Raw genomic sequence first — 23,722 nt, forward strand, 5'->3', positions numbered from 1 at the left:
GAGAGAGGAGACAGAGACAGAGACAGAGACAGACAAAGAGAGACAGAGACAGACAAAGAGAGACAGAGACAGACAGACAGACAGAGAATAAATAAAGTACAATAAAATAATAAAAAAAGAATAAAGGACGGCTTAAGACAACCCCTAAGGTTAAGTTGCTATTTAGTCACAAATTACCCAGCTCCTGTAAAGCTTGCAGGTGCATTTGGACATTCCTCAATGCCTCTTTTCTCTCTAAAGTCTTTTCTCTGCATTTTCTTTCGGCTTATTTTTCACATTAAGTTGTGGCTGAAGGCTTACCTCTTAAACAGTCATGCTGAGGACTTCATCTAATGAAAGCTCTTGGACTGGAGAAAATCTCTGTGCAGCCGAAGCTCTCTCATTGTGGAGGGCACTGGGCAGTTTCAGCTAAGTGACACTATCTGACCTAAATACTAATTATCTCTGTGATATACTCCTTTTCTGTTGATCCTGACTGGCTGTTCTTAGCCTGTGGCCTGCTATCATTATCTTGTAGTGGGAACAATTGTGGGTATAGATGTATGCTCATCCATATTCATGTACGTGTGTGTGTGTGTATGTGTGTGTGTGTGTGTGTGTGTGTGTGTGTGAAAGTTTGCAAGCACATGAATGTTCATGTATGTGAACACCAAAGGAAAATGTTGAGTGTCACCCTCAAGAACAACATCCATCTCTTTTACGAAAGAATTCCTTTCTGACCTGAAGATCCCTGGTTATGCTAGACTGAGTGGTCATTGAGGCCCAGGGATCCTCCTGTCTCCACCTCCCTAGATCTGGGCTTATAAGAACATGCCACCACTCTGCCTTCTGAGCTCTCTCTCCCACCTTGAGATTGATTTTTACTACATCCCATTACACTGGGTCCAGCCCATGAGCCTTGCCTTGGGTGCTGTGAATAGTGGAAGCCCTTTGCCTTTAAGAGAAAGCTGTTCTGTCCCTCAGTCTAGACTCTGACTCCCTCCACTCCACTGTATGCTTCCTGCAAATGGTTTAGAGGAAGTACTCGTACCAGCCTGTACTTTTAACAGAAGTCAGTCTACTATGTCTGAGCTCTTGTCCTTTTCACCACATAATGGAACTTGACCCCCTCATCTTTGTGAGCTTTTTTTTGTTCCTCTTTCATGTACCCACTTTTGGAAAGTTGCCTCACAACCCCACAACATGCACAATCACACAACCTGTCACTATAGCACACTGTGACATAACAAATTAACCTCAAATGATGATATTTAAAACAATCATTTCATTATGCTTACAAATTCTGTGGGCTGAGAATTTGAAAGAGGAATGGGAATAGCGATTTTTTAAAGTGGTTAGATCAAGATTTATTTGTTTATTTTTTATTTATTCATATTACATCTCGATTGTTAGCCCTTCCCCTGTTTCCTCCCATTCCTCCCTCCCACTTCCCCCTTCTCCCCTCCCCTACATCTGTGATTGAGGGAGACCTCCTCCTCCTATATATGCTCTTAGAATATCGAGTCTCTTCTTGGTAACTTGCTATCCTTCCTCTGAGTGCCGCCAGGCCTCCCCATCCAGGGGACGTGGTAAGAAAAGGGGCACCAGAGTTCGTGTGAGAGTCAGATCTCACTCTCCACTCAACGGTGGAGAATATCCTGTTCGTCCGCTAGGTGTTGGTAAGGGTTCTAAGTTTACTGCCTATATTCTCCTTGGCTGGTGCCTTAGTTTGAGGAGGACCCCAGGACCCAGATCTGCCTGTCACAAAGTTCTTCTTGTAGGTTTCCAGGACCCTGTGGATCCTACTATTTCCCCATTCTTCCATGCTACTCTCGCCTAAAGTCTCAATAGGATGTCTTCTTCTCTGACCCACTTTCTTGGTAAGTAAAGTTTTTCATGGGACGTATCCCTTGGACTAGTGTTTTGATATAAGTGAGTATATACCGTTTGTCTCTTTTTCTTCTGGGTGAACTCACTCATTATGATAATTTCTAGATCAATCCATTTGTCCACAAATTTTGGGAATTCCTTGTTTTTAATAGCTGAGTAGTATTCCATAGTGTAAATGTACCACAGTTTCTTAGTATATTCTTCTACTGAGGGACACTTAGGCTGTTTCCACGTTCTGGCTATTATGTATGAAGCGGGAATAGCGATTTTTTTTATGTCCATGTTCCAATACTTCTAAGACTTTTGGTTTAATGACTTGAGAGTTGAAAGAGTTTGATGGATGAGTTTATGTTGCCCCCAAGTTTGTATGTTGACTGTATTTAGAAGGGGTCTTTGTATCCAGGCTAAGAGGAGATTATAATGGCAGATCCCTCATGGTGGGTTTAGAGAGTGAGAAAAAGATCAATCTCTCCCCATCACATGAGGACACAATAAGAAAAGAGCTGTCCGCATGGCACGAGCGCCTTCACAGGAAACAAATCAATCATCACTGTGGTCTTGAACTAGCCAGAATTCCCAACTGTGAATTCCCAACTGTGAAAAATAAGTGTTTGGTATTCAAGTTGTGCAATGTGTACAGTCACCTGATCTGATTGATACAATCAGGAGTTTCTAGAGGAATTTCACTCACATGGACCCTCTGTGGGCTGGAATAACAAAGGAAGGCCTTCTTGCAAGGCTGGATTGCCTCACAGGATAGTAGTCTCAGACTTTATACCTAGGTGCACTGGCTGGGTTTGTGTCAATTTGACACAACTAGATTCATAAAAGAGGAAGGAGCCTCCTCCGTAGAGGAAATGTCTCCATGAGATCCAGCTGTAAGACATTTTCTTCATTAGTAATTGATGGAGGAGGCCCCAGGGCCATTGTTAGTGGTGCCATCCCTGGGCTGGTGGTCCTGGGTTCTATAAGAAAGCAGCCTGAGCAAGTCATGGGGAACAAGGCAGTAAGCATAATACTTCCATGGCCTATGCATCCGCTCCTGACTTGACGAACCTATACTTTTTGTGTTCCTGTCTCAACTCCCTTCAATACTAAACAGCAATATGTAAGTGCAAGCTGAATAAAATCTTTTCTCACCAACTTGCGTTTTAGTCATGTTTCATCACAGCAATAGTAACTCTAAGACAATAGCTAATTAAGACTAAGTCATGGTAGGATTGTTGCTCAACTGACAAAGTATCTGCATTGCAAGCATGAGGGCCTGAGGTCAACCCTGAGATGCCACATAAAAGAAAAACCTCAACATGTTAATTAGCCTATCACTAGAAGTGTCAAAGACAGACAGACCCTCATGACTGATTGGCAGCCAGTTAACATACTGGACAGGTTCCTGGGCAGTGAGATGCCTCATCTCCCTGTAAAATGGTGTCCAGCACATGAGGGGCATCACTCGAAGTTCTCTTCTGACATCCCCATGTACATGAGCAAGATTAAGTCAGCTTTTAAGACCTACCTTAAAGGCCACATAAGCAGCAAGTCACCAAGATTGTCCAAGATTCTAGAAGAAGCAACAGAAATTCTACCCCATCGGGGGAAGTGAATCAAAGAAGTTAAAAGCACATTATAAAACCAGTAACCCTTCCCCAGAACAGTTGTGCTCTGAGGCAGTAGTTCCTAATTCTGTATTTAGGGGAGCCTTACTTCACTGATCAACAAGACAGTATCATGGGATACAGTCAGCTTACGCCACTGAGGTAGTGATGTCATTGAAGGAAATATTTGCAAGATCAGAGAGCTAGAGTGGACAAAAGGGAATGTCAAGGAAGAGGGTGGAGATGAGAGGAAGGATGGCCTTTATGTCTTAACTTATTAGGGTTTATTATGACTTAGCGTTACAGTCTCTTATTTATGATGTTCTTTCTTAATTTATATAAGGAACACGCCTGGTTTTTGTCAAGTGATTGCTTTATTCAAATTTTTCTGAGGTATGCCATTATTCAGTCTACTATTAGGCACACTATTATGGCAGCACAGGTGAAGGTGATAATTTAATGATCTATTTATCAAAGTAATATTGGAGGTCTACAATCAGTCTGTGAGAGCAACAGCACAAACAACGACCAAGAGAGGTAACAGACCTATGGGAAATAGGGCCAGGAGCCAGCTCCCTCCCCCCACTGAATTTGTAGGCTTTGGAGTATGTTAATTTAACAACCATACATGTCTCTCTCCTAGATGTTACTGCAAGGGACAATACAGCCAACAGGCAGAGAATTGAACCACCTTTGAAAGCTTTCCTGACACTCAGGGTGATAATATACTCTCATACACACACACACACACACACACACACACACACACACACACACACACACATATGCTGGAGCTGCATCCTCTGGGTAGAAGAGGCAATAAACTCTACTGTGGTGGAGGGCATTCTAACACCTCCCTCAAGATGCTGGAAAATTTCATATCAGCAAAACCTTGGTGTTGGGGCTGGAGAGATAACATAGCAGTTAAGTGCATTACAGCCAGCTCAAATGATTTGGGTTTGGTTCTCAGCATCCACATGGTGGCTGACAACCAATCCTAACTCAGATTCCTTCACATGATGCCTTCTTCTGGCCTTCTGAGGTATCAACTATGTATGTGGTGCTGGCAAAACATTAAACATTCCTACACATAAAATAGAATAAATATTTTTAAATGTATTTTATTAATTTATTCATATTACATCTCAATTGTTATCCCATCCCTTGTATCCTCTCATTCCTCCCTCCCTCCCTCCCATTTTCCCCTTACTCCCCTCCCCTAAGACTGTGAATGAGAGGTATCTCCTCCCCCTGTATATGCTCATAGGGTATCAAGTCTCTTCTTGGTAGCCTGCTATCCTTCCTCTGAGTGCCACCAGGCCTCCCCATCCAGGGGCCAAGGTCAAATATGGGGCACCAGAGTTTATGTAAAAGTCAGTCCCCACTCTCCACTCAACTGTGGAGAATGTCCTGTCCATTGCCTACATCCGGGCAGGGGTTCAAAGTTTACTGCACGTATTGTCCTTGGCTGGTGCCATAGTTTGAGCAAGATCCCTAGGCCCAGATATGCCTGTCAGAATGTTCTTCCTGTAGGTATCTAGGACCCTCTGGATGCTTCTATTTCCCCGTTCTCCCATGATTCTCTCACTTAGAGTCCCAATAGAATGTCCTCCCCTCTGTCCCACTTTCCTGATCTCAAGCTGTACTATAAGACAACAGTAATTAAAACAACATGGTACTGGCACAGCAATAGGCTGGTTGATCAGTGGAATAGAATCAAAGACCCAGAAATGAACCTACACACATGTGGTCACTTGATTTTTGACAAAGAAGCCAAATCTATTCAATGGAAAAAGGATAGCATCTTCAACAAATGGTGCTGGCCTAACTGAATGTCTACATGTAGAAAAATGCAATTGGACCCATATTTGTCACCATGCACAAAACTCAAGTCCAAGTGGATCAAAGACCTCAGCATAAAACCAGAGACACTAAACTGGTTAGAAGAAAAAATGAGAAAGAGCTTGGAACACAGGAGACAACTTCCTGAACATACCACCAACAGCCCAGGCCTTAAGGTCAGCAATTAATAAATGAGACTTCATGAGGCTGAGAAGCTTCTGTAAGGCAGAAGACACTGTCAACAGAACAAAGTGACAGCCTACGCACTGGGAAAAGATCGTCACCAACTCTAACCTGACAAAGGTCTAATATCCAAAATATTTAAAGAACTCAATAAATTAAACACCACCAAACCAAACAACCCAATTGAGAAATGGGGCTCAGAACTAAACAGAATTCTCAACAGAGGAATTATCGAATGGCTAAGAAACACATAAAGAAATTCTCAACGTCCTTAGTCATCAGAGAAATGCAAATCAAAATGACTCTGAGATTCCATCTTACACCCATCAGAATGGCAAAGATCAAATCTTTTTAAAATAAGCAACAACAACAACAACAACAAAAAAAACAAACTTGTTTCCCAGTAATGTCCAGAGTCAACAAGTAATGATTGACAATCTCTGTCTTTGATCCTAGAGAAGCTTCAAGTATTAAATAAGAACATTCATTTGCATGGACAGGACATTCTCTTCAGTTGAGTGGAGAGTGGGAACTGACTTTCATACATACTCTGGTGCCTCATATTTGACCATGTCCCCTGAATGGGAGACCTGGTGGTACTCAGAGGAGGGATAGCAGGCTACCAAAAAGAGACTTGATACCCTATGAGCATATACAGGGGGAGGAAGTCTCCCTCCATCACAGTCATATGGGAGGGGAGTAAGGGGAATGGGAGGGAGGGAGGAATGGGAGGATACAAGGGATGGGATAACCATTGAGATGTAATATGAATAAATTAATAAAATAAAATTAAAAAAATAAACTATCCACATTGTCACATGACAATCCCAGTACTTGGGAAGCAAGACAAGTGGATCTCTATGAAAAAAAAAAAAAAAACAAAAAACATTCATTTGCATATGTCTTGATGGTGTCTAGTTGCCTAGACCCACTACTGAGATTGAAGGTTCATTCAATTTCTTTACTGCACCAAAGACACTGAATTAATCAACTCATCAAGAGAAAAGGTTGGTTTGAACTCATAGTTTGAGAGTTTTCACCCTGTATTGGCCTGGACTCACTATTTTAGTACTGTGGTGAGGCAGCACTTACACCTCACGGCAAATGGATATAATGGCAAGTGTATATAATAGAGCAAAATATCACCTTACAAGCCATGGAGAAGAAAGGGAATGAAGAAAGTCAGCATCTTGCTCCCCTGCTGTGAGTATGTTCCCAATGACCAAACATGCCCCACCAGGCCACCTCTATGGTCCACCTCCTCTCAAAAGTGCAGTCTATAGCTCTAGCTTCCAATGTGGAGGGCACATAGGACTGCCAGTACCCAAGCTGCAGCATTTTGTCACAGACTTGCTCCCAGCGCGTGCTGAGAGGAGAACTGGATAAGAACCAGAAAAGATGAATCTCTTTATTAGAGACTATGGCACCCAAGAACCACAGTCAACTTTGCACAGTACCAGAGGAGGTCATTTTATCAAGTGTTAGGAAATTTGGGCTTAGTCTGAAGAGTTAAAGAAGTTAATGCAGAGCAAAAACTCAGTCAACTGTGCATTCTTAAATCATCTGCTGACTGAAGGGAAAATGTGTTAAAGGGGAAACTGGGAAGTGCTTAGAGAAACCTTTTCATGGAAGCTAATGGGGAGGGGGTTGGAAGGGAAGGGCTGCTGAAGGATGACTCTTGGGATTTTAGCCCAGCAAACTGGGGTTTATGGTTTCAGTACTTACTGAGAAGGGTAGAGCGGGATGTGGGAATATGGAGTTTCACTCGGTGGCCATGCTCATTCAGGTTAACAGTGCTAGTTGCTAAATATTAATATCTAGTGTGTTTAATATTAGTCTGCAACAGCTGAATAATTAGTCAGATATGTAAGTCTGAGCTTAGAGAGATTAAGACTTTGAATGTAGTTTAGGTAATAATCAACCAAGCAGATTGTTGAGATGGGCAAAGAATACATGTAGTTTAGGTAATTAGCAACCCAGGAGATTGTTGAGATGGGCAAGGAGTACACATGGTGAGAGGAACAGAAGATTACTGAGGACAGGGTCTTGAAAAGACATAATACTTAAAGGTTACAAAAGGAAGGGAGGCGGCATGAACACTAAGGAGAAAGAAGGCCAGTGTAGCATCAGAAGGAAGGAAGGAAGGAAACTCTCCTGAAAGAACTGTACAGCAGTGCTGAGACCAGCCACAGAAAGAACCAAAGAGAGCCCATTACATCTAGTGACAGAACATTTGGGCACCTGTCTCCCTCACCCCACCAACACCCAGTTGAGCATGTGGGTCAGAACACTGTTTGTAACTGTTGGCTGAGCCATGGTGCATGAAAGGATAGAAGCCGCTTGTGCCATCTACGCTTTCTATGTATATGAATGAGAAAAGGAGTGAGAGAAAAGTTAAAGATTCAAGGCTGCAGCCTATGAAGGAGGGAGGGGCTTGAGTGATATGGCAAACTCTTATATATTCTACCCAACAGTTAGTTCCCTCTCCAGATATCTACCCCACACATTGCTAGACAAGTCTGTTTAGAATCACTATGAGCTCAGTACTCGGGCAGGAGTTATGGCTGTACCAAAATCATCTTCCTCCAGCCAGTTAGGAAGTTCCACTACTGCTAAGTGCTGGCTTCCTGACCTTCTATGATAGAGTCGACTGTTATTTAGAACTATCACTGCCCCCTCTGTCCCAAGGAAAGAGATTTCTGCTTCTCTGAAGTCGAGCCCAGTGTCTATCACTCATCTCAATTGTAAGCAGGAATGGTGCCAGCAGGTCTCAGAATTCTTAACCTGGTTTGACTTCATCTGTAGCCATCTGCCACACTGATAAAGAGGGGACACACTAGGAACTCACTGTCATCCAAACCAAAGGCTCCAGGAAGCAGAAATAAGCCCAGACGGCCCCCTGTCCAGAAGCTGCAGACCCAAGGGAAGAAAATACATGTGGTGTAAGTCCCTGAGATTGGAAAGCTGTACATTTATGCAATATTACCATAGCAATCAACAACTAGTGAAAAGATAACCCCTCCTTTAGCAAAACTAGTCTCAAATACTTGGCAGTAAACTATGACCTAATAGGATTTACAAATGCCAACAGCTTGTGTTTTCATAGTATTTAGTTTTGTTTGTCCATGGCACTTAACTCATTTTAAAGTTAGAGTAAACATAGGAGATTTCATGCTGAATTAATATTGATTTCCTTTAAAAAAAAAAAAAAACATGTTGGGGGTTTTGAGAAATAGTTGATGCTAGAGCACCACCCCCCACCAGGCTGTGGCCCAAACCCTGCTTCCCCTCTGTAGCACTGAAAAAGAAAGGAAGCAGTGTAAAGCAAGAAGCAAGAGCACCAAGCACTGAACACTGAGCACCAAGCACCAATCACTAAGCACCAAGCACCAAGAAGTAACTCAAAGGTGAGCCATCTGAGCCAAAGTTTGAGAAATATTTCAGCCAAAATAGGTCAAGGTAATTGACGTGGGAAAGAGGAAGAGCCAAAAGAGCTCATAGGGCAGGGCATGTGGTGTCACCTTACCTAAAAGGAAGCAAGTGGGGGCCCTCTGGGAAAGGGACTCACTTTCAGAGCTGAAGGTAAACGTGTCTCACCTAGGTCTCTTACCAGGAAGGGTACACTGCCCGCTTGGACCCTCAATTTGTTCGTCTGTGGAAAGCAAGTGACACGGTCCCTGTACAGGTTCAGGTAAGCAAGCAGGAGGAAGTAAAATGTGGGAGAGATGCATGTGCAGGAAAAAGGCGAGCATGAAGCTTCCTCACCATCCAGGCAAGGCTGTGTGCACTAAAATAACTGATTGCATCATTTTGGCTTTCTTTGCTCTGCCACTACAAGAGCCTGTCTGCTGCAAAGGGGGAGCTGGAGGGGAAGTTTGGAGGGAGTTATGAGCAGGAGAGAAGGAAGCTCTGTCAACTCCTATGATCCAGTCTTTCTGTCGACATCCACCCAAAACTTCCCAGTTTCTAGCTTCATACTAGAACTGGGTTGCTGACAAAGGGGAAGGTCCAAAAAATAAGGCAGCTGGGGCCCTCTGAGGCTGTAAGCTAGGTAAAGAATTGCCCAACCCATTGCCACTTTGACTGGTCCAGCTCTTCCAGCAAGCTGAGCAGTGGAAGCAATATGGGAGTGCGATACCTAAAATCTGTACTATAGAAGAACTCCCAGAGGACAGTGCACTACTCAGGGCAATCTGATTGTTTTATCATTTATTTACGTTTGCAAATATGTTATAATACATATTGTTCCAGAAGCTAGAGTAATACTTTAAGCCATAACTCACTATGAGCTCTTCCTACCTAAACTTGGTATGTCAGTGTTTGGTGCCTCTTGCCAACAGGATCAGCAGGGAGGTCAATCTGGAGGAGTCCAGTTGATGGGAGGTAGTTTGGGTCTCCCTCTTCCTTAGCGGACACACTACCCATGAGCTCCTACTGGAGCTCCCTCTAGCCTCCAAGAGAGTTCATTATTTCTTCATTCCTTGGCAACTGGGTGGAAGAGTGTCCCAGGAAAGGTCGTGCATTGACAAGCTAGTTTTGTGCTGCTCCAGGGCCAATCTATGGATGGTGACAATAAATAGTATGAAGGCAGAATTTTCTAGAAATCAGTCTTCCCCTCAATGCTCCAGTCTACTTTGTGTAGCCTGTCTATTTTACGTGCACCTTCTGGTGTCCAAGTTCTCTATTTCTTCCTGCATCAGAAAAATATTTCAGTTTTCCAGGACAGGAGTGTGTCCAGATTTGGATTAGCAGCCTCAACCTTGCAAGGTTCTCAGGCTGAGCCCAGTCTATTAACCCAGAAGGAAAGGAAACAAAGCTCAAGGACGCTGCTTAACAGCTGGTCTGACCACAAACCAGGCAGTGTTCAGACCTTCTCCTTTATTTATTCAGCTGCCAATACATGATTTTTAGTGCTGGATACACTTGAGGGAAGTGTTTAACAAATATGGTTGGCAATATGGCTCAGCCATTAAAAGCACCTTCTGAGTAAGCCTGGTGACAATCCCCAGAACCCACATAAAGTCTGGCTGGGGTGCACATTTGTTTTTTTTTTTTTTTTTTAATTTTATTAATTTATTCATATTACATCTCAATGGTTATCCCATCCCTTGTATCCTCCCATTCCTCCCCCCCCCCCCCTTTTCCCCTTACTCCCTCCCCTATGACTGTGACTGAGGGGGACTTCCTCCCCCAGTATATGCTCATAGGGTATCAAGTCTCTTCTTGGTAGCCTGCTATCTTTCCTCTGAGTGCCACCAGGTCTCCCTATTCAGGGGACTTGGTCAAATATGAGGCACCAGAGTACGTGTGACACATTTGTAATTCCAGCACTCCTGTTACAATATGGAAAAGAGAGTCAAGAGGATAGGCCCAAAGCTCACCAGCTAGCTAGCCTGGAGGACTGATGAGTCCCAGATTTGGGGGAAAAATAGAATCAGGGTTCACCTGAAAGAAGGAGTGGGGATTGAAAGTAAGGTACAGAGACACGAGAAATAACAAGTCAAGTCGGGAAATTTCTGATCAAGACTCTCTTTAATGCGGACTAGTAAGACTTTATATAGTAAGGTCAATAGGATCTATTCTGATCCCTCTCTCCCTAGCTCCCAAGGCAAGAAGAACACAATAGCCTGAACAGTTCCCTGTAAAAACTTCTTATTTTTTTAGTAGCTCTCTGAAAGGATTTCCTTAAGCCTCTATGTGTTTCTCAGTAGGGACTTCCCTACTTCTTTCAAAGGTAAATAGTCCAAAGACAGCCTGGAACACAAAGACCTCCTCAGGCAAAGGTCAGCAACTGGAAGGTCACAGCCTGCAGCCTAAGCACGGGATTTCTGACTTGGCACGGCTTCCCACAGAGGAGAGTGCTTGCCAGAAGCAAGATAGTCTCTGCCTGAATGAGGTGGAAAGCAAGGTCCAAGCCTGTCATCCACATCCACAAGCACATGAGGACATGAGGGGTGGGGCACTAAAAATAAATTCAAAGTTTTATATAAAATAAAGTCTCTAACCCCCACCCACCCACCCCCCACCATGGAATTTCAACTGTAGGCATTAGAGGTGCCAAAAGAAACTGACAATAGAAGATTAAGGAAGAATTAGTAACACTGCCAACTTACTATGTTCTAGGCAATTTATTTATGATAGTGACTTTAGTTTCTCATCTTAACTGGTTTCATGCATTTGGGAAGGTTCCTTGTTTCTGACACTCAAAACCAACTCTACTACCGTTTCTACCCTTTGGGGGGATGCTGAGGAAGCCACTGATGATAGATGGGTCACTAAGAAAGACAGAAATAGGCTCCATTCCCTGATGTGTTTATACTGGCCTACAGAAAAGAAGATTTCTAAACCAAGAAAAAAAATCTGAATGTAGATATAGGTAGATACAAGAAAATATCATATGGACATGAATATGGTCATCCATCAGCTGAGAGGGGCCTGGGATGGAGCCTGACCTCACAGCCTCAGAAGGAGCCACCCATGCCAATACCTGCTGGCTGTGGCTAGCCTTCAGAACTGTGACAGGATGCATCCTGTGGTTTAAGCCTCTTAGCCTGTGTCTTTTTGGTATAGTGCACGTAAAGCAGCATATGAGGGCTGCAGGAGCAACGAAGGACAGAGAAAGTGTAACATAAAACCCAGAATTTGCAACAATGCCCCCCCCCCCCACTGAGAGGCTTGGGTTTCATTAAATTTGTGTTAAATATTGGTTTTACTTTGAAACTTTTCAGTGTTATTGAAGTATAACTGAGAAGTTGATATATTGTAAATATGTAAGGTATATGCAATATTTTAATAGAGATATACATTGTGGACTACAATTGAGCTAATTAACATATATATAATTTTACGTAGTTTTTCTCTCTCACTTCCTGCCTCCGTGTGTGTGTGTGTGTGTGTGTGTGTGTGTGTGTGTGTGAGAGAGAGAGAGAGAGAGAGAGAGAGAGAGAGAGAGAGAGAGAGAGATTAGATATCTTCTCTTTCCTTTGGTGTGTCAGCTGGGTTAAACTGACTACAAATACGTGAGTTTATTTCTAAGCTCTCCACTCTCTTCCACTCATGGAAGCATCTGTTATCAAGTCTGGATCACATTGTTTAATCACTAAAGTCCTGAAGTATATTTTGAAATTCGGTACTGCAATGCTTCTGGCTTTGTTCTTTTTGCTCAGAGTCACTTTAAGTAGTCAGGATCACATTGCTACTCCGTGTGAATTTTGGAATTCTGCAATTTTGGAATTTTGCCAAGTATTGTATTGAATCTGCAGGTCACTGTATATACCATGAAAATTTTAAAAATAATAATTTTCCGATCCATGAACCCAGAATATATTTTTATTTACCTATGGCTCCTGTTTTTCCCATCAATATTTTATTGTGCATAGAAAGTACACAGGGCTGCTACCTCTGTAGTTAAATTGATTTTCAAGTATTTTATTTTACTCTTAAACTACTATGAATGGAGTTACTTTCTTGCTTCCATTCTCTTTTTTCTTTTGTTTTATTTAGGTAATTTTGTCGGTAGTGCATAGAAATGCCACTCATTTTTTTTATGCCATTGAGTTTTATATTTTATCTTTGTACCCTATAAATTTATCAAATTAGTAGTTCTAGAAGTGTGGTGGGTGAGTCTTCATGGCTTTTCTACAGCAACCCCGTCATCTTCAGTGTTCATGTACCAGTCGCTTCTTATTTGAGGGCGTCTGTGTTCCCCTGGCTAGTTTTGGCTAGGACTTCATCACTATATTGAATAGAGATATGAAAGCATTCACATATTCTTTTATCATTACTCTAATGTATTTTTTTATTTTTGCTATATCTTCCAGTTATCAGAATTATGGACTGTGAATTTACTGTGAATACAGTAAAATTCACAGCACAAAGACAGCTTATTGGCAGAAACTATGTACATTGTTTTTAAATTATGTATAATTCTAACTCAGTTCATAAATTAGTTTCGGCACAAATAATTAAATTAGTTTACAACTTCTGCCTATAAGGTTATATTTCATGTAATGATAGTTATGTTTACTTTCCCCTCAACCTCACTTACTCTTCCTTCTTAAATGTGTTCTCTTCTACCTCACTGAGCTTCTGTGCATTTTGAATTCTCCTTCTGGTAACTCACAGGCCTCTAAGTCCTGTGGTAGGCTGCTACAGCTTTATTATTTTTCTTTAATGGTATGCAGTTTGGCTGATTCCTTTTTATGTAATTCACTATTTACATCGGCCTGTACCTTTGAAGAAACAAATACTGCTTTCCGTCCTTAGGTCTTAGATCTTTGATATGGCACGGCTGCCTTAAGGATCACAACCAAATATTCTTAGAACCAGCGCCATGACTGCTTGCTGACATTTCTTTTTGGCGAATCAGACATGGGTTCTGAACGACGCCATTCTAACTTTTCCTCTCTGATTAATAAAGGATCTCTCTGTGAAAACAGGTGTTTGGGTGTGGCTTTGCCTAAACTGGGGTCCAGGAAGGAATCCCCCTGGAGTAGAAAAGGGGATCCTCCTACATTTATGGTCCATGGTTGGACTAGACCAACGCAAGGGGACTGGGGTTTGCTCCAGGGTGCAGAACAGATCTTTTACTTGGCTTGCAAATGACTGTAACTCCCTCTAAGTCTCAAGCAGGACTGTTGCTTAAAATCGAGAGGGTTCTGGGTCAGAAAGTATCAATGCAATCTGAGGCTATGAGGCCCTGGTACCAAGCTGTAGGGTTGCTTCGGGATCTAAGACAGAGTCAAAGTTTTAACCCCTCTTCCGATGCTTACGTCCCAGAGTTCAGCCCCCTGCGTGTGAGAGAAAGTGAAACCAAGATTCAGGGCCCTCCGAGGAACTGAGGCTGGCAAGCCTGCCCTAAAGAATACACTGGAAATGACTTCTGCTCAGGCCTAGTATGGCAGAATTGCTCTCAGACCACCACTGAGGAATTGAGATCTGGATCCTTTGGGTTTGCTTTATGCCTGGAGTTCATAAATGTGCCCCTAGAGATGTATCTAGGCAGATCTTAGCTGTTCTGTGCAGGAGGGATTACTATTGGAGTAGAACAAGCTTGGGCGCCTTTTCGAGAGCTACTGCAGTGCCAGGGTTGATAGGCATGTCCTAGAGACCAACGTGGGCACACTTCCCTCTGCATCTATGTGCAGTGATGACCATGTCACCCTATAGCTGAGAAGAGCTGCGGGCAGTGTTAGAGTGTCATTTCAGGATCTGCAGTTGAGACTAGGTGAAACAGACTTGTCTCCTAATTGGCTGGATGTATGTGAACTCACTTCTGGTCCCTTGACAAAGCTTGTGGCATTAGAACTAAAGCCACAGAAGGCTTCTGCCAAGGTTACAAGGGCCATGGAGCCATTTCTAGGTCTGGAACTTGAACCATAGTGTGACACTGGAGCAAAGTGTGTTCACTGAAACCACCCTTCTAGATCTCAGAGCTTCTGGCTGTGACAAACTCTTACTCAAGCCCCTAGGCTTCCACTGAAGTGCTTTTGTCTACAGATTACCTGCAGGCACATGAAAGAGGACCACCACCTAATAAACCTCCTTGCAGAGGTCTAGCCTTCTGTGTCTGGTGATAGTCACTGGTGATTAGAGCCATAGTCTCTTTGTGTTGCTTTCCTCTGTCTGCTTTCACACCATTTTCTCTATTTTCAAAATATTTATTTTATGTGTTTTCTCTCCCTCTCTCTTCTTCCCTTTCCCATCTCCTCCCTTCACTTGCCCTCTCCCAGTCTCTCTCCACAGGCATTTTGCTGTTGTTGTTTTGTTTTGTTTTTTGTTTTGTGGATGTCCTTGGAAGCCAGAAGAGGGCATCAAATGCCTGGGAGCTGAAGTTAGGGGTAGTGTGAGACTCCTGACATTCAAACTAGGAACCTAAATCTCGTCTCTGCAAAGGTAGTGCACACGGATAACAGCTGCACCATCTCCTCAGCACTGTCTATAGTTTTTATTAAGAAGAATACGGTTATATGCCTATGTGGTTTTCTTCTTATATTTCCTCTGTTTATACTTCTTTCTTTTATTCTAAGAGTCGATAAATTTGTTTTTCACCAAAATCTGAGATTTTGGGTTATTTGTTTTCTTCTGGCACTTAACTGGTTCCAAGGTCTGCCAATGTTCCAGTTCCAGTTTCAAAGTTCTCTCTATTATAATGAGAAGTTGTTTCTTTTTATCTAATTTCAGGTTCATTGATCATCTTGACTCTACTAGAAAATCCAATTAATTAATTTTTAACTTAAAACAAGTTTTTCAGTAAATGATTCCCAAATACAAATTGTATTTCTCTGCTAAAGATTCTTTTTGCTTCTCTGTAGCCTACTTCTCTTCAGTTCTTAAACTGCTCTCTAACATTTATTAAAATTATTATCTACTAATCCCAATCTTGTTCATCAATTTTGCCCACTGATGACCTGTTTTTCTTGAGAGTGGTCATGTTTTTCTTTTTTTTTTTTAACCTAATTTGTTTTAATTTATATCATTTCCACTCTTCCTTCTTCCCCCTTCCAACTCTTCTCTTCTTTAATCATTGCTTCACACACAGTCTAATATATGTATTTAGTGTTTAGTGTTTAAGTGTTTAGCGATGACCACTGGGGATTGGGTAAGCTATAAGGAGACTCATTTATGATGCTCTCCCATAAGCCACTACTGTCCTATAGCAGTGGTTCTCAGCCTTCTTAGTGCTGTAGCCCTTCAGTACAGTTCCTTATATTGTGGTGATACTGAACTATAAAGTTACTTTTATTACTACTTCATAACTGCAATTTTACTACTGTTATGAGTTGTAATGTATGTGTTTTCCAATAGTCTTAGGTGTCAAAGGCCAGCTTTGACACACAGGACAAACTGAGGTGGGAGGTAGAGTCGGTGAAAGAAGCCAAAAGCTTGTAGCTTCTTTGATGAAGAGTAAGAACTACCTATCTTTGGGCACAAAGATAAGTATTTAGCATGCAATTAGAAGTTACACTAGTTTAGGAAAGTAGCGTAAGTGTGTTCTCCTCTAAGGTCTATGAGATTATCACACACAAGTAATTGGCCACGTTTGTAGTCCTAGGCAAAATTCACCCCTTAAGTATTCCTTACGTCCAACTAGGCAGCTAGTGTTTGCCCACAAGATGTAAGTGCCACTATTGTACCTTGGGAGCATCTTGCTATGCTAGTTATTGTTGTGGCTTGCAAGATTTACAGCTGGGTAGGACTACTGAATGCTTTCCTTCCTTGGAAGTTTACATAGATTCAAATATTATGAGAGCTAGTCCTCAAGGAAGAGTCTTTCAGGTCAATTCCAGCTCAATTCCTCTAAATTTTGTGTCTGAAACCTGTGGTATCTTCAGAAGTAGGGTCTGACTATGAAGTCCTGGTGGAGTGGGGCCAACTGAGGGCAATGGCAGTATTCTACCTTATTTGCAGAGTCTCTTTTATTCCCCTGAACAACAACTCTGAAATATCTGTTGCATCTGAGTGTCTATACGTCTGTGTCTCTATAGCGTCTGTGTGTCTGTGGTGTGGAAGATGGAATCCAGGACCTGACATATTCTGGGAAGACCACTACACACTCGGCTGTGGTAATTCGGGTTTTGTGCTGAAAGGTTTTAAGTTTCAATTTGTTCTTCTGAATTACTTTCTCTCTCCCTCTCTCTGTCTTTCTCTGTCTCTCTCTCTCTCTGTGTGTGTGTGTGTGTGTGTGTGTGTGTGTGTGTGTGTGTCTCCTTCTCTGTCTCTCTCTCTGTGTCTCTGTCTCTGTCTCTGTCTATCTGTCTCTCTCTCTCTCTCTCTCTCTCTCTCCCTCCCTCTCTCTCTCTCTCTCTCTCTCTCTCTCCCTCCCTCTCTCATTAGCAGGCAGTGAACTTATTGACAGAAGCTAGGTTCTCTTTTATCTCCCTGTCTGGGCTTTCTCCATACAATGAGACATCCATTTAATCTTCCTCCCTTCCATGTGAAAATGACTCCAATTTCTGTTTACTTTAGTACCTCACTAGTATCTTCTGATATTAATAAAGAAAGACAGTTTATAGATGATTAATCATTGATATGTGCTGGAATGTTGATTTGCTTGTTTGTCTGTTTGTTTTTGAGACAGGATGTTCTAGTTTGAATGAAAAGGGCCTGCATAGACTCACAGGGAGTGGCTCAATTAGGAGGTGTGGCCTTGCTGGAGTAGGTGTGGCATTGTTGGAGGATATGTATCACTGGGGTAATCTTTGAAGTTTCAGATGTTCAAGTCAGGCCCAGTATCTCACTCTCTTCATGCTGCCTGTCCATCTAGATGTAGGGCTCTCAGTTAGCTCTCCAGCATCATGTCTGTCAGTGTGCCTCCATGCTCCCCACCATGATGACAATGGAGAAACCTCTGAATTGTAAGCCAGTCTCAATTAAATGCTTTCTATTATGAGAGTTGCTGTGCTCATGACATCTCTTCACAGTAATAAAACCCTAACTAAAACACAAGGACTCACTATGTAGTTCTTGGTGGCCCAGAACTCACTATGTAGAACAGGCTGGCCTTTAACTCATGAAGCTATTCCTGGCTCTGCCTCTTGAGTGCTGGAAGTGAAGGCACCAACACATGTGGCCTCTGAACGCTAATATTACAGAAACCACTCTGCTGCTATCTTTCTGTTCATTGCCATGAGTTATTTGATGAGTCTCTTCTAACCTTCGGCATGTATTGTCTGTGTGTAAATTTTAACTAAGTCCCATGTGCTATTGTATAATAAAATGTCTTAGGGGTCCTCAGAGTAATATGAACAGGTATTTGGAGTTGAGCCAAACCACCAGCTCAAGTCTGAGCTTTGTTCTCCCTCAGACCTTTGTTGCTGGCTGGAGCAAGACATGTTGACTATAGAAATAGAGACAGAGGACTTGCAAAAGAGCTGGAGCTATTCCCAGGATAAACATGCGGTTGTGAGCATAGTGACTAACAGCCAAGAATTTACACTCAGGTAAAACTAGCCTCAAATGCCCTTTCTGTCTATAGTGAACTTGGTCAACTGGCTGGATTCTTAGTGTCAACATTCACATTGGTAAAATGGTCATGATAATAGTAACATCTACATAGTCTTTTATGATGTGACTTGACTTATGTAGAAGAATTAGAATACATTTAAGTTCATATTGTTTGGTCAGTGTGGTGGTTTGAGTGAGAATGGTCCCTGTAGGTGTGTATTTGAATGCTTGGTTTCCAGTTGGTAGAACTAGAACTGTTTAAGAAGGATTAGGGAGGTGTGGCCTTGTTAGAAGAGGCAGGTCACTGGGAGTGGGCTTGGAGACTCCAAAAGCTCACATCAGGCCCAGAATCTCCCCCAACTCTGCTCTTTGTCTCTTCCTTGTGGGTAGGATATAAGCTCTCAGCTACTGCTCCAACATCATGCCTGCCTGCCTGCTGCCATGCTCACTACCATGGTGGTCAAAGACTCTATTGTTGTCTGGAATCATGAGCTCCAAATTAAACACTTTCTTTTATAAGTTGCCTTGGTCATGATGTCTTATATACATACATACAACAGTCAGTGAAAAGAAAAAAAATATGTCCTAAGGCTTTACTATATGTTTAAATAAGGCTGTGTTTACAATTTCTTTGTAATAAGAAGCAAAAATAATCAGACTAGGGATGTATCTCAGTAGTAAAGTGATGGTCCACTAAGCAGTCTCCATCACTGAGATAGAGAGAGACAGAGACAGAAACAGACAGAGAGACAGAGACAGAAAGACAGAGAGAGAGACAGGAAGGAAGGAAGGAAGGAAGGAAAGAAGAAAGAAAGGAAAAGAAAAATATTAAACAGCCTAGCAGTGCCATCAAGATGGCTAGTGGGTAAGTGTGCTTGCTATGCAAATTTGATTACCTGAGTTTGATCCCTGGAACCCATATAAAAATTTAAGATCTGATGCCACATATCTGTAATTCCAATATTTAAGACCAGATGGCGCCCGGCGTTGTGCCACACACCTTTAATCCCAGCATGTGGGAAGCAGAGGCAGGCAGATCTCTGTGAATTCAAGGCCAGCCTGGTCTACAAAGTGAGTCCAGGGCAGCCAAGGCTGCACAGAGAAACCCTGTCTTGAAAAAAAAAAAAAAAAAAAAAGACCAGATGGACTTCTAAGACAAGGAAATTGCCTGGAAGCTTAGAGGTCACTTATCCTGAAGAACTCAGCCCAACAAAAAGAAGAGACTGATCAACACAATAGGAGAAAACTGACTCCTGATGTCATCTGGCATGTACACACATGTACATACTCACACATTTAGTACAAGCGCTCATACACAAACAGGGGGCAGGGGATAAGCTTTAAATAATGAACATTTTAAATCTCTAATATGAAGGGTATTGATGTGATTAATACTTGCTGGCTCTTAGGTCAACTATCTGCCTGTGTTGATGAATACACCTAAACAAATAAACAAACAAGCAGATATTATTTCTTCTCTCTTACTATTCATCTCTCCTTATAATTAGCAACAGCAGCACTCTTAACTCATGCCAGGTCCTCCTCTAAGTAGTGTACATATAACTTATAATTATCACAACTATCATAGGAGTCAATACTATTGTTCTCATCTTCAAATGGGGAACTAGAAACAGTTGTATAACAACTACAGAGGATCTATATAGAACCCAGACTCCACTCTCTACATCTGGGTCGAAGTCTCTTTGTAAACTGAGAGCTGCTGTCTCAAAAATGCTTTCTGTGTGCTGGGTGTTGGGAAGTGTCTTCCAAACTGTAGTCCACACGAAATCTGAGGTGAATAAGAAAGCCATTGGTGCCTTCTTATGAGAACAACAAAGATTCAACTACAGGATGATTTTGTAGAGTTTCAAAGACAACACAGATCTGGTTGATAAGAATGACCAGGCAACGGAAAGACAATGAAAAAATTTTTAATCCAAACCATACTCATTTTCTCAGAGAAGAATAGCTTCAGTAAGCCAGCTCATATGTATTCCCTGGGTGAAAAACCTAAAACCAGAAACAGGCACATCAGAAACCATAGAACCAAAATATTTTGAGAGAACTCAGTGGAAAAATTAAGTTCAGAAAAATGGAAATAAAGTCCTGTCCTGCCTTGTATAAAGTCCTCTGTGACTCTGAGAATGTTCTAGAAGAGCTTCAGCATCTGTTTCTTTGTGTATAAATCATGACTTGCTGTGCATCTCATTGCAGAACACAGTGCTCCTAGGTTTTTGTTTGTGGTCTTTTGGCTGTCTATCACAGGGCACCAAAAGTTCTGGAGAGCAATAGCCTTGTTTGGCCTATTCAAAGCCACATCTGTGCCTCAAAGATGCTCAGTAAGTGTGTGTAATGAGTGAGTGAATCACAGGTCCTTTATAGGATTATAGAAGGTAGTCTATATAAAGAACCAGGATGGAGATTCCACTACACAAGGTCACCTAGAAAAGATGCCCAAGAGTGTCTCTGCCACTTTATGATGTCCTGCTTCTGTGCAGGTTCCAGAAGAACTGAATCACAAGAGGGTAAAGATTAGTGAACATTTCATTATGTACCCAAGACTGTAAGTGATTTGTGATCCCCCTGGAGTTCTCTGTCTAGAACTTCAAGTCAGTGGCTTTAGGCTAACAGCAGACATGTTAATGTGGAGGAGGAGTCTGCAGAATCATCCTTTCTTTACTGCAGGCCATCTTGTAATGGAGCCATAGAGGAACAGAAACCTTCACAGTGCAACTAAGCTGTTCAGGCCTGTCCTCTTGGCCATGTATTACTGTGGTAGCTCAGCAGACATCTGCTAGGTCCAGAATGCCTCTCTCAGGTTCTACTGCCTGATCCTGCTTCACTTTCCAGAAGTGAAGATCCTGCTTCACTTTCCACCTCTCTCTCAGTGACTTTTGCACCGTGGTACTTTGGATATTTAATTTGTAGTTTGCAGTGGCCAGTCACCTCACCTAGCCATCTTCAGGAAGCCCAGCCTACCCTGAGCTTAAAATTTCACCGTAAATCAATCATTCAGAAAGGATGAGATCCACCAGGCTTGTCCCCCACTTTGTCTTCTTTGGTGGTAACTTTTAAGCCAAGGCATTTCTACCCCAGGTTCAACAGAGGCTACAAGGGTAAGAGTGTTGGGAAATCCAGGCCAGAACCCTGGAGGCCCTCCACTCTCCAACAGTATCCCCAAAATCAGAGCAATAGAAAAGGACTGCTCCAGGCACAGTGTATGGTCACCTTCATTAAACAATCAGTGCAACATCAAAATCGAGCCTCTGTCTAAATTCCTGGGTTGAGTTCTCTACTGACTAACATAATCCTTTCAATGATCTCATAGAGCTAAGCTTACAATAATCCAACATCATTTATTGATAAGCTGCCCCAATTCAAAGATGTTATGATTTACCCAGGGTTTCTTCTTACAAGTGGCAGATCAGAGATTTAAGCCTAAACATTTGGAACTACAAAGGCCCTGCCTTCTGCACATACACAGAATTGTTTGTCTTAATTAGAATTACACAGCCAACAGAGTCTATCACAGTGTGTTATGAGCCTCTCAAGAGTTACGTACTCCAATACTAACAATCAAACAAAATCCTTAGTACTTATCATTTTTATTGTACAAATGACATGAGGAATGGAGCAAGGGGCTCAATCAGGAAGGGACAGGTGCTGCACGCAGAGGTGAGGCTCACACTGAGATTGCTATGCCTCTGGGACATGGGTCTCAGCTTTGAAGGTGTGTGGCCCTTCAGCTTCAGAATAAATGAAAATGATGAAGTGTGCCTGGGAACGGGGAGCAACTTAGCTGCAGAGAACTTATGAAGACTCCACTTTTCTTACCCTGCCCCACCTTAAGTAGCATGTGAGAACTGGGAAGGTTCTGCACAGTCTTTTCCCCTAGTTGACTGCCCCTGCTGGAAGCCGGCACTGTTTTCTGATCTCTTGGCTAAACATCTCCACCCCATCCCCCACTCCTCAGAGCATCATCCAATTCCCGAAGTATCTGTTTAACAGTCTCCTCGGCCAGGGGACAAGTTCCACAGCTCTGTTTACAGTCCTGGGAAGGACTGTACACAGAGAACAGACCCTACACGTTTCCTCTCCTAGTCATAGCCTACCTGCATTCTGCACAGTACCAGGTAAGACAAAGCCCCCCACCCACCCCCATCCCAGGCTGTGTGTGTGTGCCTGCACATGAGCGTCTGTGTGTCTATGTGTATTTACCTCTTTCTCAACAGCCTTAAACCTGAGAATCCAGTCTTAAGTTCTGGGAACACCACTTACAAATTATGCATCCTTGGTCAAAACACTTAACTTCTCTGACATTTCCTTTCTTTAACTGTAATATAATGATAAGCATGTTGGTTAGAGGGATATCTGGGAACATACATGAGCTGTGTTTAGCATTGTGGCTGGCTCACAGGCAGGGACTGGTGTGCTTGGGAGTGAATAGAGAAGACAGGAGAGTCACTGAAAGAAACGTCTCTGTGCAGAGCGTTCACTTTCTTTAAAGTGACTTCCTCTAACCTGGTAAAGCTCTTGCTGAGCAAGCATTAGGACGTGAATTTGATCTCTAGCACCCATACAAAAGTTCAGGCATTGTGCTCTGTGGCATGAGCCTTATGTTTGTTAGCTTTTTGCTGTCTTGACACAAGCTAGGTCATTTGGGAAGAGAGAACCTCACCTGAGAAAGCACCTCTATCAGGTTGACCAGTAGGCAAATCTGTAGGGGACTTTTCATGATTAATGATTCATGATTCATGTGGGAGGACCCCCTGTGTGAGTTGCACTGTGGGTAGTGCCACTCCTGGGTACCTTGCTAATTACTAAAAATAAACCAAGAAAGCAGCATTCCTCAAAGTCCCTTCCTCTGTTTCTGTTTGTGCTCTTGCTTTGACTTCCCTCAACTATTGAGCATGATCGAGACATATGAGCCAAATAGGCCATGTCTTCTTCAAGCTGCTTTTGGTTATGGTGCTTATTACAGCAATAAAAAGCAACCTATGTCATCCCTATAATCCCACTGCCAGGAGTCAGAGGCATAAGGATCCTGAGGGCTCAACAACCCTCAAATCAGCCAACACCAGATCCAGTGAGAGACCTAGTCCCAAAAACTAAAGCAGAGACATATTGAGGAAAATACTTGATGTTGCCCTCTGACCTCCACATGTATGTGCATGCATGTACACAAACAGACACACACACACACACACACACACACACACACATATGGTGGGGGACGGGAAGAATCAGAACTGTTGGCAGTTGAAACATACCTCAACATTTTTAAAGTC

The 23,722-nt window shown here is 42.5% G+C and overlaps 1 protein-coding gene across 3 annotated transcripts in view; it reads left to right on the top strand.

Moving 5' to 3' along the window:
* The first annotated feature begins 9,016 nt into the window (after positions 1-9,016).
* The window catches only part of Acsm1 (acyl-CoA synthetase medium chain family member 1), a 43,681-nt gene continuing 28,975 nt past the window's right edge, over positions 9,017-23,722 (top strand). Inside the window, exon 1 of one of the 3 annotated variants that reach the window (XM_051145125.1) lies at positions 9,017-9,180. The gene's annotated coding sequence lies outside the window, so the exon portion shown is untranslated. Of the gene's footprint in view, positions 9,181-22,390; positions 22,568-23,722 lie in introns of those variants that run through there. The other 2 variants (XM_051145126.1, XM_051145124.1) reach the window with 2 other exon arrangements.

The sequence above is a fragment of the Acomys russatus genome, chromosome 5 (assembly GCF_903995435.1).
Source record: "Acomys russatus chromosome 5, mAcoRus1.1, whole genome shotgun sequence".
Classification (NCBI taxonomy): domain Eukaryota; kingdom Metazoa; phylum Chordata; class Mammalia; order Rodentia; family Muridae; genus Acomys; species Acomys russatus.